This window comes from Aotus nancymaae, unplaced genomic scaffold (assembly GCF_030222135.1).
Source record: "Aotus nancymaae isolate 86718 unplaced genomic scaffold, 86718_ANA_hifiasm-v0.15.2.pri h1tg000031l, whole genome shotgun sequence".
NCBI lineage: Eukaryota > Metazoa > Chordata > Mammalia > Primates > Aotidae > Aotus > Aotus nancymaae.
In genome coordinates, this window is record NW_026988444.1 from 3663510 (window position 1) to 3678346 (window position 14837).

Here is a 14837-nt window from a genome sequence, read left to right on the forward strand (position 1 = left end):
GATTTTAAGCATTAAACTCGTTCGATCGTTGCAAAATCAAAACCTTCCGTCAGCACTTCGGCCTGGATCCTGCAAGCCTTGGTGCTGTGTGGGGAAGTTCTTTTCTCAGACGCCTCTTGAGCTGCGGTTACTTCTCAGCCTCAGTTAAACACGTAGTCACGTGGGCGAGGCTTGTGAGCTAGGCCTTTATTCCTCCGCGATGGCTCTCTCCCATTGCCTGTAAAACTGCACAGGCAATGTTTATTCCATATTTTCCTGATTTTTATACCTGCCAAAACATCCATTTGTAGTGGTAAAATACTTGGACTCCCTAGCAGTGAAATTAAAGGTCATGATTTATATAAAGAGCAGAGTGGCCGGGCGCGGTGGCTCACGCCTGTAATCCCAGCACTTTGGGAGGCTGAGGCGGGTGGATCACCTGAGGGCAGGAGTTCGAGGACCGACATGGAGAAATTCCGTCTCTACCAAAAATACAAAATTAGCCCATCATGGCGGCACATGCCTACAATCCCAGCTACTGGAGAGGCTGAGGCAAGAGAACTGCTTGAACCTGGGAGGCGGAGGTTGTGGTCAGCTGAGATCCCGCCATTGCACTCTAGCCTGGGCAACAAGAGCAAAACTCCATCTCAAAAATAAAGAGCAGAGTGGTCTCTGGGATGCGTTGGGCTGAGTTAAGGTCCCCATAACCTCCAAGATGAGCACGGCAGGACACAGCCAGCGGGGCACGTCCACGGCTGCATGGTGACCTCCAGGCCATGCTTAGCCACGCTCCTCTCCAACCTCCACAGCCTTCTGCTCCTGGCTGGCACGGCAAGGGCCTGGGCACCAGGAACAGGGCACAAGTGGTTCTCGTGGGCTGGGGCTGGCTGTTCAGTGAGAGTTAAATGTACAGGAATGTTATGAGCCATTACATTAAAATATAAAGGTAAGGAATACTGAAAACTAACTATTTTACATTTTCCTCGTGTCTGTGCCCTGAGGTGGTTTCTATCTTGCACCCACAGCGGGGGAAATCCTGGGTGTGTGCCATTGTGCGTCTCTTAAAACTCCAAGCCCAGTGCAATCACGTTTGCCCAAGGCGGGAGGATTTACAGCTTGGAAATGGACAGATGCCACAAGTCAGGGCTTGACTTGTTTCGTTACCTAATTTTAAGAAAGTGATAGCGTTGCCAGTGTGGTGGCTCATGCCTGTAATCCAACCGCTTTGGGAGGCTGAGGTGGGCGGATCATCAGGTCAAGAGATCGAGACCATCCTGGACAACATGGTGAAACCCCATCTCTACTAAAAATGCAAAAATTAGCCGGGTGTGGTGGCACACACCTGTAGTCCCAGCTACTTGGGAGGCTGAGACAGAAGAATCGCTTGAACCCAGGAGGCAGAGGTTGCAGTGAGCCTAGATCACGCCAGCCACTGCATTCCAGCCTGGGCAACAGAAGGAGACTCCATCTGAAAGTGATAGTGTGAAGGCGAGTGGAAGGAATGCGGTAAACATGAGGTAAATGTCACAGCCGTGTCCACAGCTATTCCATGGTGACTAGCACCAAGCAAGTGGAGGAAAATTCCTCCAAGATTCAGAAGCTTATGCAATGCAACAAAGAAGTCCCTCGGCCCATTGTCAAACAGGCGCGGTTCCTATGTAAGTCTCGGTTGTTTCACTTCACTCTTAGTTGTTAAAAGAAATGAAAAGAACTGGCGTTCGTGTCAGAACTAAACTCGTCCATTGGAACCACAGGTTGGCTATGGATATGAGAGTTAAGCAAAAATCAGAAGCCTTCTGTGAGAATGCGTTAGCTCTGTGGAATTTGTCATAAAGAGTATTGTGTATTTTGTACAATCACGTGGCACATAATTCAGTGAACAAGGGACAGCATAAAGGACAGTGGTCCCATTAGGCCACAAAGGAGCACATCTAGAAACCTGATACACTGCAGTTGCTACTGGCATTGCAGATCAAGCAGGGGAGATGGTCCCTATTCAGTAATGGTGCTGGGACATTTGGTTTTCCATATGAAAAAATAGATACACAAATAAAAATATATGTACCATCTAGGTTTCTGTAAGTACACTCTGGTGAAATTTCTTTATTATTAATATAGCTAGGCTGGGCGTGGTGGCTCACGCTTATAATCCCAGCTCTTGAGGAGGCTGAGGTGGGTGGATGTGAGGTCAGGAGTTCAAGACCAGCCTGGCTGATATGGTGAAACCCTGTGTCTACTAAAATATACAAAAATTAGCCGGGTGTGGTGGCATGCACCTGTAGTCCCAGCTATTCGGGAGGCTGAGGCAGGAGAATCGCTTGAACCCGGGAGACAGAGGTTGCAGTGAGCCGAGATCATGCCATTGCACTCCAGCCTGGGTGACAGAGTGAGACTGTCTCAAAAAAAAAAAAAATTTCTAATTCTCCTCCTCCCAGGAGGGGAAAACACTGTTTCTGGTTTTGGTCCTCTCTGACTGGAGAGCTGGGGCAGGGCACCATTTAAACCTGTAGCTCTCACCCCTGTGAGAGGTCGAGGAATTCAGGTCCTCTGGAAAAGTGAAACCTCCTCCCGCTCCAGAGCAGCCCCTGAACATCCTCGGGGGTCGCTGGGGATTTGCCCTCCCTTCCAAGATCATCTCCTAACATAACAGGTTCTTCAAGTTACATTTCTCCCTGAGTCCCCAAGCCTGTGTAAAGGGCCGGCTCCCTGGCTCCGGGAGGGCTGGGCTGGGGGTGTGCATGGAAGGTGTGCTGGTTGCTTTCCAAATGACTACACCTGTCCTGCTTCCCCATCAAACAGCCTCTGAGTTTACAGCTCCTGCAGGCTCTGTTTTTGTGAACAGACACATTTAGGAGCTTTGGATGTGGCATTCCTCTCCTTGGTTCAGCAGGCCCCAGGGAACTGGGTACTGAGGTGCTCTCAGGGGGCCAAAACCTTCAGCTGGGGATTCCAGAACCAGCCAAGAGCTTGAGAACGGGCGGAGGGAGAGGGGAAGGAGAGTGGGAGGCATTGCAGACAGATCAGAACTGGCCTCGGCGAATCTAGGGACAGAACCCAGGCTGCCCTTACCGAGGGTCCTGCCGGCTGGCATCCTTCCCCGGGGAAGGCAGAGTGGGGTTCTCTGGTGTCTTTCCCTGGGCACCCAATGTCCTGTGGTTTATTGTGTTCATGTGATGGGCGTCAGTCCTGCAGCAGCACTGAGAGGACAAGAGGTGGGCCCTGGGGGCTTGTGGTTCCCCAGCCTCTGCTGCTGGGTCTTAGTTACCTTTATTGTTTTCCTTACTGATCACCAAATTCATATGAATTCATCTAGAAAACAGCATGAGGAAGTACATGAATAAACATCACTTGTAAATCCCACCTTCCAAAATTGACCACAGTTTATAATGCTAGTTGCTGGTGTGTATCCATTTTCTCGTGTGTGTGTGTGTGTGTGTGTGTGTGTGTGTTTACCGTCTTGTCTATTACAGTCTGTTGTCTGTATAACACACACACAGAAGCACACGTTTATACCATAGGACTGTGCTGCTTGCAGTGTTATGTAATGTTGACTTGATTTTCAGTAAACAATTTTACTACCTTTCTTCCGTGTCACTAACTGATGTTCTCTTAACCATGAGCTTGAATTTCACTGGATGGGCACCTTATTTTAGTTCCGTTGCGTATACTTTCTCATTTCTATAATAATTTCTTCTTTAGCACGTTATGAAACATGCTGCTGTTTTTTTCTCCTGGGCTATCTTTTTATTATTGAGTTCTGATTTGGTTGCATCTTGGTGAGAGAATGTGGCCTGCTCAATTCCGATGCTTTGAGCTGTGTGGAGGCTGCCTTTATGGCCCACAACATAGTCACTTTCATAAAAGCGCCATATATTTTTTTCACAACTCAATTACTTTATTGGGCTTAACAAATAGCATTTTCTGCTCACTATGCTAGATGGAATGATACGGAGAAGATTAGTGCGGCCTCTGGGCAAGGATAACACACACAATTTTTGAAGCATTCCATATAATTAAAAAAAACAGTATTTTGACATATCGTTATATTTTTACTGTAAAATACACGTAACACAAATAACCTTTTTTTTGAGACGGGGTCTCACTCTGTTGCCCAGGCTGGAATGCAGTGGCATGATCTTGGCTCACTGCAACCTCCGCCTCTCAGGTTCAAGTGATTCTCATGCCTCAGCCTCCTGAGTAGCTGGCAGGCATACACCACCACACCCGGCTAATTTTTTTTTTTTTTTGTATTTTTAGTAGAGACAGGGGTTTGCCATGTTGGCCAGGCTGATCTTGAACTCCTGACCTCAAGTGACACCCGCCTTGGCCTCTCCAAGTACTGGGATTACAGATGTGAGCCACCCTGCCCGGCCTCTCCAAGTGCTGGGATTACAGATGTGAGCCACCCTGCCTGGCCTACCATCTTAACCATTTTTAAGTGTACAGCTCAACGGCATTGAGTACATTCACATTGCTGTGCAGCTGATCTCTAGAACTTTTTCACCTTGCAAAACTAAAACTCTGTGTCCATTAGACAGTGACTTCCCATTTCCCCTACCCCCAGCCCCTGGCACCCATCATTCTACTTTCTGTGTTTGTGAATCTAACTGCTCTGGGAACCTCTTATGAACAGAATCATACAGTATTTATCTTTTTTGTGACTGGCTTGTTTCACTAAGCACAATGTCCTCAAGGCTCATTGATGTTGTAGCATGGGTCAGCATTTCCTTTCATTTTAAGGCTGAGAATAATATCCCGTTGTATATATAGACCACATGTTACGCACCCACTCATCCATCGGTAAAGCTTGGCTTATTTCTGTCTTTTGGCTATTTGCGTAATGCTTCTGTGAACATGGGTACGCAAATATGTCTTTGAGATCCTGTTTTCACTTATTTTGGGTATATACTCAGAATTGCTGGATTACGTGGTAATTTTGGATTTAATCTTTTCAGGAACTGGCGTACTGTTTTCTATAGTGGCTATACTACTTTGCGTTCCCGCTAGTAACGTACAAAAGTTCCAGTTTCTCCATTTCCTCAGCAGCAAGTGCTATTTTCATGCTCTCTATAATTCTGAGAAGGATCTGTACCTTCATATTGTTGGGCACAGTGCTGTCGCGTATGTGCCCTTCTGTCAAGCTTGTAACTGTTTTGTACAAATCTGTATAGTAATAGATGTTTTTCTATTGGACTCATCACTTTCTGAGAGAGGTGTTCTAAAGTCTCCCAAGCACTATGACTAACAGTTTATTTCTCCTTGCAGTTTTTTCTGGCTCATATATTTTTTCATCCTTTGCTTTAAATTTTTCTGAATTCTTATATTTTAACTGTGTTTTTTATAAGCACTGAGTCAGGGCCAGGTACAGTGGCTCACGCCTGTAATTTCAGCACTTTGGGAGGCGGAGGCAGGCAGAGTGTTTGATTTCAGGAGTTTGAGATGAGCCTGGGCAACATGGCAACACCCATCTTGACTAAAAATACACACACACACACACACACACACACACACACACAATAGCTGGGTGTGGTGGTGCATGCCTGTGTGGTCCCAGCTACTCTGGAGCCTGAGGTGGGAGGATCGCTTGAGCCAAAGTGGGCAGGGCATATGGGGGTGGGGAGTGCAGGGGAGCAGAGGTTGCAATGAGCCAAGATCACGCCACTGCACTCCAGCATGGGTGACAGACAGATACCTTGTCTCAAAAAAAAAAAACAAAAAAAAAAACATAAAGTCAGTAGTCTTTGTTTTTACCTGGAGAGGGTTCATCACGTTTGGATTGATGATACTATCTTATTAAGTGCTGTTTTTCCCACTTTTTGTTTTTTCTCAACCTCATTTTTTTGAACTTGTTTGGGAGACAGAACGGTTTTATCCTCTTATTTATTTTTCCTAGATCTTCCTAGTTTAGAGTTTGTGTATTATATGACTGTTATTTTAATAGTTACAGTAGCTACTTTAACACTGGTAGTTGTGAACTCTAAGCTTAATCACTTCTTTAGCTTTCTTCAAATAATACAAGGACAATCCTAATGTATCTGCTATATTGTCCAGTGTTTCCATTGTATCCTGTGGTTTATTTTTTTTAGACGGAGTCTCGCTCTGTCACTAGGCTGGAGTGCAGTGGCACCATCTTGGCTCACTGCAACCTCCAACTCCCTGGTTCAAGGGATTCTCCTGCCTCGGCCTCCCAAGTAGCTGGAATTACAGGCGTGGCACCACCATGCCCAGCTAATTTTTTAGTACAGACAGGGTTTCACCATGTTGGCCAGGATGGTCTCGATCTCCTGACCTCATGATCTACCTACCTTTCAGAGTGCTGGGATTATAGGCGTGAGCCACCGTGCCTGACTTACCCTGTTTTTAAACTCACAAATTAAACATTCTATTGTTTAGGCAGCCAAGGTTTGTCAGAATTTATCTACCTACTTACCAATATCTCATGGTTTCATTTTTAATTTTTATGGGTACATAGTAGGTGCATATGTTTATGGGGGTACATTCATTATTCCTCCTTGCATCAAATACCCTCCATCTGGGATCCTTTTCCATCTTTCTAAAGTTGATCCTTTAGAATTTCCTTTAAGGGATACAGGATGCAACAAGCAGAATTGTCTGAAACTAGCCCTAGAAGCTGGCTCAGGGTGGCCTGGAGAGGGTCAGTTAAAACCACCCCGCCCCCACTCAGCCTGCCTTCTTTCAGTGGGAGGGAGTGATGCAAGCCCAGCATCCCTTGGGGCCCAGGTGTGGGGCAGCTGGCTTTCTCAGGCAGCAATGAAAACAGCTGGCACCCAAGTCCCAATTGCTGCTGCCTTAGAGAGTCATCCCCCTCCTAATAGGTCACTTCCTGTTTGCCTTAGAAGGGTAGCAACAGGGGCCAGTGCTTCTCCCTGGAAGGTGAGCTGTCTCAGTGTGAGCAGAACAAGGCGAGGTGGGGGTTGGAGGCTCCCTGCTTTTGTGTCTCTTGCTGCCACTTGCCATGTAAGCTTCTGATGCAGGAGTTTTCATGGCTACTTTGCTATCTGGGGACCTCCAGCCAGTGACACCTCCGTCCGGGGCTCACTCAGCCCCAGGTTCGCCACAGAAGGTGCCCCACCCACTCAGTCTGCTGGGCCGCACTTGGTTGCACTCTGGCGCAGATCCCGAGGCCACCACAACTGTGTGCTCAGCTCCTGGCTGGAGGGTGTGTGTGGGCGAGTTGAGTATGGGGTCCGGCTGGCTGCTCCAATCACTGGCACAGAAGTGGGCTCTGTGTGGGGCTTGTGGCTGGACCAGGCATGTCGCAAGTAACTCCCACAGTGAACTCTAGCGTCCAGATGAGGGGAACACAGTAGCACTCAGACAGGGAAGCTCGCAAACTTGAAGCCCCAGAAGGTGTGCTAACAGCTCTTTTAGGCCTGCCGGCAGCCTGACAAATGGGAGTGTGTTAACAGCTCTGTCAGTCCTGTTAACCCACTCTGGCCCATGGCTCTGGGGCTGGCCTGGCCCTGCCACTGCTCCCTGTTGCAGGATGTGGCCACTAGGCACTAATGGTGGGTGGGGAGGGTAGAGGGCTAGAGTGTTACTGCCTTCTTTGTACCTGAGTTCAGTGAGGTCCTGCTTGTTCCACATCCAGGAAGAATGTGATTATGTTGACAACTGAAGGATGAGAATAGTGGAGAAGAGTTTTATTGAGTGATGAAACAGCTTCAACAGAGATAGTATTTGAGGATGGTCTCCCACCAGAAGTCATCTGGTCTCTCTCTCAGTGTGGCTGGGTCTGGGGCTTTTATGAGCTCAGAATGGGGGTGTGTGTGCTGATTGGTTTGTGAGTATGCAAAAAAGGCTAAAACAAAGGTACCATTCAAAGGTGGTCATGACACTAAAAAACCAATTAGGGAAGGGCGGGCATATGTAAAATAGGTGAAGGGTGGAGATCAATCAGAGGAAAGCACACCAAATGGGAAGAGAGGTTCTCAATCTCATCCCTGGACTTATCCAACATTGGTAGCTTGGCTTTCAGGCTTTAAACTGTCTTTGGTTTGAAGGTGAGGTTTCACTGGAGGCCTGCCCCCATCTGCCTAAGTATTTGTCTACCTCCTGCTATCACTTCCCTAATAAAGCTTATTTCTTAATCTATTGTTTTATTGGGAAATCATCTAAGATCTGCTTCCTGGCAGGTGGTGACCACCAAGAGACCCACCTTTTGCCAGTGCCTTTTATTAATAAACTTTGTCTATTTTGTCATCATACCTGAAAGATAGTTTCACTGGGTATAGAATTCTAGGATGACAATTGATCTCTTAAAGCACGTTGAAGATGTCATTCTAGTGCATTCTGGCATCCACTGATGCTGTTGAGAAGTTGGCTTTCAGTTACATTTGTTTCCTATGTGATCTCTCTTCTTTCTCTGGCTGCTTTTTAAATCTTTTTCCTTGGCATCCTGTAGTCTCAGGACTTCAACATGAGTTGAAGTGTGCTTTTATTTAAATCTTGCTAAGAAATTATTAATGAGATACCTGGATTTCTAACTCTGGAAAAATTTCATTCCTATCTCCTTTAATATTGCTTCCTCTCTTCTCTGTTGACTCCCTTCTTGAACTCCAGGGTAGATGCTTCTTAGACCCTCCTACCCCAGCCACCACATCCTTTACTTCTTGTCTGTATTTTCCTGTCTCTGTCTCTTAGTCCTACAGTTGGGATGATTTTGTTTTTATTTATTTTTATTTTTTATTATATATATATATATATATATTTTTTTTATTGTGTTTTAGGTTTTGGGTGTGTGATGCTCCCCTCCCTGTGTCCATGTGTTCTCATTGTTCACCACCTGCCTATGAGTGAGAACATGCAGTGTTTGATTTTCTGTTTTTTATTTTTAAAATTTCATTTACTTTTTAGAAATGGGGTCTCACTCTGTCACTCAGGCCAGAAAGAGTAAAATAGTGGGAATATAACTTACTGCAGCCTTAACCTCCTGGGCTCAAGTGATCCTCCCACTTCAACCTCCTGAGTAGCTAGGACTACAGGCACATGCCACCATGCCTAGCTAGCTTGTTTTTTTGTAGAGATGGGGTCTTACTCTCCTTCCCATGCTGGTTTTGAACTCCTGGCCTCAAGCGATCCTCCCACCTCAGCCTCCTGAGTCTCTGGGATAACAGGTGTGAGCCACCTTGCCCAGCTAGGATGATTTCTTGAGCACTGTCTTTAAGTCCACAACCAGTTGCCTCTTCAGACATCTCTAATACGCTTTTCACTGCAACCATTTCATACTTTTTTTGGCCATTGTTTTCATTTCATTTTAGAAGTTCTAATCTTTTTTCAAATATACTGGTTCTTTCTGTGAAGTCTCTGGGCCCTTGCTCACATTTTCTTCCTCCTTTTTTTTTTTTAATTATCTCGTTGCATACCAACCTTGTTCACATTTTCATGCCACTTTTTACTACTTAAACACTGAAGTTGAGATTGACACCTTCCCCAGCCTGGCACTCCCTGCACCCTTCTCATGTGTGTGCGTCGCCAGGGTGCAGGCGTGTCAACTCCCCGGCGGCCGAGACTTTTGTCCATTTATCTCACTTTTGTGTCCATGTCCTTGAACAGGGCTCAGTAAGCCAGCACTGGACGGATAGACGGCGGCTCCATATTCGGTGCCTTGTCAGTGTCTGAAGCCTGTGAAGGACCCTTTTGCTGACTCTCCTTCCGTGTTTACTCTGCTGTTCTTGCCCCATGAGAGGTCATTTTTCTTGGAACTTATCTGTGGGAGTTCTTTGAGGCCCAGGTTGAAAGGGTCTCTAGAAAGGAACTATATTTGATCTTGCCAGTTGCTTGGGGCACCATGGACCTAGAACTCCTGTCAGTTAGGTTCTATGCTTGAGAGTTTTCAGAACACCGAAGTGTGAATTTCGGTGGGATTCCGACTAAACTTCATGTGAGGCCCAGCCTGGGCTAAGGTTGAGATGAGCAGGCTTTTTTGCTGAGCCAATATTTGAGTTCTTGTTACTTCTACCTCCACCTCCTCCTCAATGTTATCTTAAAATTTTTTTTTTTAATTGTGATAAAATACACATAATATATAATTTACCACCTCAACCATGTTTAATTGTACATTTCAATAGTGTTAAGTGTGTTGACATTGTTGGACAACTGATCTCTAGAAGGTTTTCATCTTGAAAATGGAAACTCTATACCCATTAATCACTAACTCCCTGCTTCCCCTCCCCCAGCCCCTGGCTGAACTGCCCTTCTTTCTCTTGATGAACTTGACTACTCTAGATACCTCATGAGTGAAATCATATAGCGTCTGCCCTTTTGTGTTGGATTATTTTGCACAGCATAAATGTCTTCAGGATTCATCCGCATGGTAGCATATCACAAAATTTCCTTCCTATTTAAGGATGAAGAATATTCTAGGATGTGGATAAACCACGTTTTGTGGGTCCATTCATTCACTCACGGATGCTTGGGTTGCTTCCACCTTTTGGCTGCGTGAATAATGCTGCTATAAATAAACATGGGTATACAAACATCTAAGTCCCTGCTTTTAATTCTTTTGGATATACTTGGAATTGCTGGATCACGTGGCAATTCTGTTTGACTTTTTGAGTAGCCACCGTACCATTTTCCATAGCGCCTGTAGCATTTGAAGTTCCCACCAGTAGTGCACAGTTTCGCCATATCTTTGCCAACACTTGTCATTTTCTATTTTTTCTTAAATAGTAGCCTTCCTAGTGGGCGCAAAATGCTGTTGCATTATGGTTTTGATTTATATGTCCCTAAAGGTTAGAGACGTTGAGTATCTTTTCAAATGCTTATTGCTGAATGGCATATCTTCTTTGGACAAATGTCTATTCCAGTCTTTTGCCTATTTTGTTCTCTTTTGGTAGAGGTCAGGGTCTTATTGGGATGCCCAGCTGGTCACAAACTCCTGAGCTCAAGCGATCCTCTCACCTTGGCCTCCCAAAACACTGGGATTACAGGCATGAGCCGCTGTGCCCAGCCACTTTGCGTGTTTTTAAAATGAGGCTATTTGTGCTTTGTTTTCGTTGCTGTTCTTACTCTCATTACTGTTTACCCTGCGGGCAGGCTCTCTCGGTGCCAGCTCTGCGTGAGCATTTTGTGTTAGTCTCCTGCCCTAAATTGCTTTCTGCACCCTATGCAGTCATCTAGGTCGAAGCTCAAGCCCTCAGCAGAGAGTCTGAGATGAGTGCTGCTCTGGCCCCATTAAGCTGCCAGGTTTCTGCCTTCTCTTTGCTTCTGGCCTCTGTGGCAGCCTGAGGATGTCTCTAACAAGAGGATTTTTACATTTTCTTCAGCATTTTAGCTGCTTCCACCGGCAGGCCCATCAGGCATCTAATTCCCCACAGTACAGAAACCGTAGCTCCTGGAGATTGATTTTCTTACCACGTCCTGTTTTGCTTGTGTCTGAGAGAGCCTGAGGAATTCCATATAGATAAATGCATCATTAGGTTCACGACAGAAAGGAAAGCGGGGGACAAATGTGTGTCTACACCATGATCCTGATTTTGTAATTTTATATGCCTGTGAATAAGGACATGAAGTTTATGTAGAGAAAGGAAAAGAGGTCATTTCTTAGATTGGTGTAATGGGGATAACTTACTTTCCTTTTTAAAATGCACTCCTCCTGTCATCAGCCCTGCAGCCAGTCAGTCCGTCAGTCCGTCAGTCCGGCAGTCCGGCAGTTGTCAGTCAGTCCGGCAGTCAGTCATCCAGCAGTCAGTCGGTCTGTCAGCCAGTCAGTCCAGCAGTCAATCAGTTGTCAGTCAGTCCGGCAGTTCAGCAGTCCGGCAGTCAGTTGTCAGTCAGCCAGTCGGTCTGTCAGCCAATCAGTCTGGCAGCCAGTCAGTCCGTCAGTCCGGCAGTCACTTGTTAGTCAGTCTGGCAGTCTGGCAGTCCAGCAGTCAGTCAGTTGTCGGTCAGTCCAGCAGTCTGGCAGTCAGTCATCCAGCAGTCAGTCCGGCAGTCCGGCAGTCAGTTGTCAGTCAGTCCAGCAGTCCATCAGTCCTGCAGTCAGTCAGTTGTCAGTCAGTCAGTCTGGTAGCCAGTCAGTCCATCAGTCCGGCAGTCTGGCAGTCTGTCAGTCCGGCAGTCAGTCAGTTGTCAGTCAGTCCGGCAGTCTGTCAGTTGTCAGTCAGTCAGTCCAGCAGCCAGTCAGTCCGGCAGTCAGTCAATCTGGCAGCCAGTCAGTCCATCAGTCCGGCAGTCTGTCAGTCTGTCAGTCTGACAGTCAGTCAGTTGTCAGTCAGTCAGTCCAGCAGCCAGTCAGTCCGGCAGTCCAGCAGTCAGTTGTCAGTCAGTCCGGCAGTCTGTCAGTCCAGCAGTCAGTCAGTTGTCAGTCCATCAGTCCGGCAGCCAGTCAGTCCATCAATCTGGCAGTCCGGCAGTCCAGCAGTCAGTCCGTCCGTCAGTCTGTCAGTCTGTCCAGAGTAAGTCCTTAACTCCAGCCCTGTCTTGGAAGCAGGAGACCCAGAGACCGAAGAGATTAGAAAGTGTCCAGCCCTGAGTCATTGTGCTTGTGATGCTGGTTGTGTAAACGAGGAGCAGTGACCTGCAAGCGAGGTTTGGTGATGCAGTACTGGCATGGGGGTTAAATGCCTTAACAACGGAGGGGCAACCTAAGAAAGAATCCCAGCAGTTTGGGGGAGAATGCCTAGTTCTCCAACAAATGTTTTCAATGGACAACAGAACTACTGGAAAAGTTTGAAGTTGTGACTTTCCTTAGAATGGTGAAAACAGGATTCCATTTTCAAAAATGTCCTTTTCACACTGGTAAGAAATGCCAGCCACAGAGGGGCTCTCAGCTGCGGGGGTGGGGCAGAAGTGTCTAGGGCTTAGAGAGCATCCCAGCCCACTTCGGGCTTCCAAGAGCAATTCAGAATTCCTATGTGGAAAAGGAGAGCGGGGCAAGTTCCCAGAGAGACGAAGGGCAGCGTGGCCGGGAGACTTCCTCTCCGCGGGGACACCGCCTTCTCGGGCGGTCGGCAGCCTTCTTCAGGTCCCCTGTCTTTGCAAAAAGTGGTGCTCAAAGCTGGGACTTAAACTGAACAGATTTCCTAGAGGAAACACGCACACACCATCACACTCTGCTAACGCTGCTTTTATGGACATTTCCCTGAGAAATATTTCTCTCTGGAAAAATAAATTCACAGGATGTAATTAAAACCATGATGTGTGTATGTTGGCCAGGGCTCTTCTTAAGTGCTTCACCAAATGGGCCACTAAATAAAGCAATGAAGGCTGGCTTTGTTCACGTCGGTTAACAATGCCATTTATTAATTGTAACACAGGGCATTCTCGGACTTTATGGTTTCAGAAACAGCCTTGTGGCTGGCCCTTGCCCAAGGCAGCCCCGGTTCTGACCCCAGTGTGACCTCTGCAGGAGACACAGCCGAGGGCTCTGCGGTGGCACTGGATGAGGCGACAGGCTCAGCTCCACCGACGCGCCCATTAGGCTGTTTTCTGCTGATAACCTAGGGGAAAATATATTCCAAACGTGAGACAAATTCCTGAAAAAGAAAATGTTAGCAAGGCAGTGCTTTTGAGTAACAGGGCTAAGGGGAGTTATGTCTTCTTACCTTCGGCGTGGCTCCCAGAGAGGCCTCCCTGCTCCCAGCCCGGCCTCTCCTGCTGGTCCTCAGCCTGGAGCAACTGTAATTCCAGTTTCTTTACTGGATGTATGAGTTCTGAGGCTGTGGAAACAGTTCACCGCAGACCTGTCTGAAGCCTGGGTGTCCCCAGGGCTGCGCTCCCCCTGCCCCCACCCCCTGCATGAGGGTCCTCCCTGCCTCTGTCAGCTTCTGGGGACCCCAGGTGTTCCCTGGCTTGTGGCCACATCACTGCACTCTCCAGCCCCGTCTCCACACCGCCTTCTCTCTCTCCAATCTGCCTTTGCCTTTCTCTTGTAAAGGCAGCTGCCATTGGGTCAGGGCCTGCCCTCAGTCCAGGGCCATCTCATCTTGAGATCCTTAATCGCATCAGCAAAGACCTTTTCCCAAATAAGGTCCCAGGCTGTGGACTGTTTCGGGGGCTGCCATTCAGCCCTCCACGCTGGTCTGTAGGCTCCACGGATGGTGTCCAGCTTTGCTTGCCCCTGAACCCTAGGACCCCGGTGCCGTGGTGTGGCAGTTTGTCAATTTCAGAGCCTGAAAGACTTTATCTGTTGGTTCAGGCGTGGGCCAGCTCCTGTGAGAGAATCAGAATACCCCTCCTACCAGAAGCCACTTTCGAGGAGCCTAAGCGTCTGCCAGGAGAGATAGGCCAGCTCCTCTGGCAGCTGCAGTCAGGTGAGGAGAGATAAATGCTGCCGGGAGGGCCTGGAGCCAAGGCCCCAGCTGGCCAGGTAAAGCTGCCAGGGGGTGTGGGGGGGGACATCTGGTGAGGAGAGAGAGGTCACCAGGACAGGGGTCTGGGAGGGAGGGAGCCTCGTGCGCAGACCCCAGGGAAAGCATGCTGGCCCTGGAGGGTTAGGTTCTAGGCTGGAGCTTGGGAGCTGGAGGAGGGGAAGGAGGTTGGGGCTCTTCTCGGGACGGGCCTCAGATGCCCAGTCCTCCAGGAGTCTATACATGGGCATTCAGGGGACCATGAAGGAGTCTGTGAGTCCGAGTGACAGAGACCAACTGGCATGGCAGGAAAAGTTACTGGCATTAGGAAGGCATGGTGGGGCCAGCTTAGAGACTCCAGCACCGTAGTAGGACAGGCAGGGAGAGGAGCCCAGGGCTGGGATAGGGTCTCCACTCACCCTTCTCTGAAAACTGCCAGGCCTGTGTTCTGGAGCCCGCTCAGTGCTGGGCAAGCTGGGCTGTTGGTCCCCCTGGGGCCGAGAAGTCTCTAAGAATCTCCTGCCTCTGCAGCCAGTCCCTGCTCTG

The 14837-nt window shown here is 47.9% G+C and overlaps 1 long non-coding RNA gene and 1 other non-coding gene across 2 annotated transcripts; one reads left to right on the forward strand and one right to left on the reverse strand.

Moving 5' to 3' along the window:
• The first annotated feature begins 3892 nt into the window (after positions 1-3892).
• On the forward strand, positions 3893-3994 carry LOC135277408 (U6 spliceosomal RNA). The gene has a single exon (XR_010345011.1). It is a non-coding gene; the product is annotated as a U6 spliceosomal RNA (small nuclear RNA).
• A 9230-nt stretch (positions 3995-13224) lies between these two features.
• Positions 13225-14152, reverse strand: LOC105731619 (uncharacterized). The gene is made up of 3 exons (XR_001110791.3): positions 13958-14152; positions 13548-13661; positions 13225-13442 (listed from the first exon to the last, which is right to left on the reverse strand). It is a non-coding gene; the product is annotated as an uncharacterized LOC105731619 (long non-coding RNA).
• Positions 14153-14837: the final 685 nt, after the last annotated feature.